Here is a 3,649-nt window from a genome sequence, read left to right as displayed (position 1 = left end):
GGCCATGTGACAGAGAGAATGAAGGGTGGTCAGTGTAAACTGTGCAATGGAAGTGGCTCAGCTGGTGAATCAGGACTTGCATCTCGGTGTCAACAGAGATCTTTGACGCAGAGGTCCCGATGCTCAAAAGCCTGCTATGCGAGGTTGGAGCTAGTCTTACTTGCAAGGCCACCCGGCCTCCGATGCTCAAAAGGTAGGCTCCAGAAAAAGGAGGATGGATCGAGACATCCAGGTTTTACTTCCATTGAAAGCAGTGGAAGTAATCAAAACCCATCTATTCAAAAAATTTATACATATGTCATAACTCCAACCTGGATTCCCCTCAGTGTGACTCCCCCATCCTCCCTTCTTCACCAGTTACCCTTCCCCTCAAAGCCCAAGCTTGTCAACTGCTTCCCTAACTGCATATATACTGAAACTGCACTATATCCTATCTATACAGCATCCCGAATTGTATATCCACTGGAATAGCCCAATCCTCCTTGCCGTATCCCAGGGGTGTCCAATGTCGGTCCTCGAGGGCCGCAATCCAGTCGGGTTTTCAGGATTTCCCCAATGAATATGCATGAGATCTATTTGCATGCACTGCTTTCAATGCATATTCATTGGGGAAATCCTGAAAACCTGACTGGATTGCGGCCCTTGAGGACCGACATTGGACACCCCTGCGCGTATCCCATTCCCTAAAAACTATACTACACCATTCTTCTTGTAACTCCTCTGGAAATGTTCTTCTTCTTGTAACTCTTCTGGAAAAGTCCAGAAGTCTCTTTTGTTATCCGCCCAGAACTGCAAGGTTGAGGCGGAATAGAAATCAGTAATGTAATGTAAGTAAAGAGGATGTCAAAGTCCCTCCTTGAGGGCCGCAATCCAGTCGGGTTTTCAGGATTTCCCCAATGACTATGCACGAGCAATGGAAATAAAACCCGGCAGTCTCAATCCGTCCTCCTTTGTCTGGAGCCATATGGTAACCCTGTCAAAGGGGTTCTCGGCATTTACCAGTCACAGTAGCAGCCGTCAAGAACTCTATGCAAAGGCATTACAAGGAGCTCATTTGTATAATAATGTTCACTCCTTGTGATGCACAGAAGGGAATGCCCACCTCATACAGGGTCCAATTTTCTGGCAGGTCTGGAGCTGCTGGTAGCTGTTTGCGCATCTGTCATGCGAGGGTACGTTCTGTGCCAAGACACGCACTCACATAACACATGCACAACAGCTGCCTCCATAGCAGGCATTCAAACCCCAAATTGTTTTTTTTTTTTTTACTAAACTGCTCCCATGCTCTTGACAATCGGAAGCTTTACTGAGCCTGTGCACGCCCACAACCCGCCCATAACACACCTCTTAACACGCGCGCACTCTGGACACAGAGTGGAGGAAACGTCTCACTAGATGTCCAAGAAAAAGGTCTTATCAGCACTTGGACTTCCTGCCGATTAGAATGTCCAAGTTGTTTTGGGGGGGACATTTTAGTCTTTTGATTTTGCCCCTAAAAGCCAACATAGATTTAGGGCTCCTTTTACGAAGCCAGGTTAGTGGTTTAACAATTTGCCAGCAGCGCAAGTCGCTACCGCCTCCTCTTGAGCAAGCAGTGGTTTTTCGGTTAGCGGGGTTAGCGTGCGTTATAAAGGTGCGTGTGATAAAGCCGCTAACGTGGCTTCGTAAAAGGAGCCCTTAGTCAAGGGAAATCTTGCCTCATCAATCTACTACATTTCTTAGAAGGGTAAAGTGGATAAAGGTGAGATGGTCGATATTGTGTATCTGGATTTTCAAAAGGCATTCGACAAAGTACCGAGTACGGTGTGCAATTCTGGAGGCCGCATTACCGCAAGGATGTGCTGAGACTGGAGTCGGTCCAGAGAATGGCCACCAGGATGGTCTCGGGACTCAAGGAGCTCCCATACGAGGAGCGGTTAGGGAAGTTGCAGCTCTACTCACTCGAGGAACGTAGAGAGAGGGGAGATATGATCGAGACATTCAAGTATCTCACGGGCCGCATCGAGGTGGAGGAAGATATCTTCTTTTTCAAGGGTCCCGCGGCAACAAGGGGGCATCCGTGGAAAATCAGGGGCGGGAAACTGCACGGTGACACTAGGAAGTTCTTCTTCACTGAAAGGGTGGATGATCGCTGGAATAGTCTTCCACTTCAGGTTATTGAGGCCAGCAGCGTGCCAGATTTTAAGGCCAGATGGGATAGACATGTAGGATCTATCCGCAAAGATAGATAGGGAGGGTCATTAGAGTGGGCAGACTTGATGGGCCGTGGCCCTTATCTGCCGTCTACTTCTATGTTTCCATGTTTCTATGTAACACCTCGTAGCCCTTTCAGGACCAAGGGACATATTTGTCCCATAACTTTAAAATCCTATAAATTTTGATTGGGATAGTCTACAGTTCTAAATTTGATATGTACGGATTCCATATGATACTGCCTTTATGTAAACAAACTGGTTCCGACATTCATTCATTAGCGTCGTTGCCAGATTGACGAGAAGATTCACTTGCCACACTGTCCATAAGCCAGAAGTGTGATTTTTTAAATAAAAATAATGATATTTCACAAAAAAAATCAATTTTTTGGCATCTGCAAGCCCTTTTTACCATAAAAATGTCATCAAAACCACAAAAATTGGCCTACGATCCTTATGGTCCTGAAAGGGTTAAGGAGATTAGAAAGTCATGTAATAGGAGATAATGTCCTATTGCTAGGGTTACCAGTTTAATGACTGACAAATCTGGACACATGGCTCCTCCCCATTTCATCCCCCGCCTTGTTCTACCTCCAACCTGCCCCATTCTGTCTGCAGCCCCGCCCCCACAAAATTTCACCTTTTTCCCAACCTCCAGGCCGCATCTAGACGGCCTTCAGCACACGAGGATGTCATCTGCGCATGCTTCTTGAAGGCCCTCCAAACACAGCCAGAGCTTGGGGCTTTTCAAAACCCAGATAAACTTCCGGGTTTTGGAAAGTCGGTCCAGAAACCCGGACAGTCCTCTAAAAAGAGGGCACGTCCAGGTTTTCCCAGACGTCTGGTAACCCTGCCTTTTGTAGATTAAGAACTAGTTAAAACAGTGAATCACAAACTGTGTGCTGCGGTGAGATTGCAGGTGTGCCGCGAGGCCCCATCTGCCAACAGAACATGCCTGTCTCGGAGAGAGACACGTCCTGTAGACAGGCAGTCGGCATCTCTCCTCTCTGCGCCTCTCCTGTTGAGCACCCTCCCACTGTGGCTCAGGGCCTTCGCTTGTGCGCAGACGTCGGTGTGATGACATCACGCATGCACGTGACATCATTGCGTCGATGTCCACGCACTTCCAGGTGCCCTCCAGCCGCAGCCCCGTTTAGAGTGCCGCGGCTCCGGATAGTTTGCGAGACACTGAGTTAAAAGATAGAAAACAGAGAGTAGGAATGAATCAGGGATCTCAAAGTCCCTCCTTGAGGGCCGCAATCCAGTCGGGGTTTCAGGATTTCCCCTATGAATATGCATTGAAAGCAGTGCATGCACATAGATCTCGTGCATATTCATTGGGCAAATCTTGAAAACCCGACTAGATTGCGGCCCTCAAGGAGGGACTTTGAGACCCCTGGCAGATGGTCAGTGTTCTCAATGAAGAGGGAAGTTTGCTGGGGTCCCTAGAGGTATGC

This window comes from Geotrypetes seraphini, chromosome 2 (assembly GCF_902459505.1).
Source record: "Geotrypetes seraphini chromosome 2, aGeoSer1.1, whole genome shotgun sequence".
Taxonomy (NCBI): Eukaryota; Metazoa; Chordata; class Amphibia; order Gymnophiona; family Dermophiidae; genus Geotrypetes; species Geotrypetes seraphini.
This window is presented reverse-complemented; position numbering follows the sequence as displayed.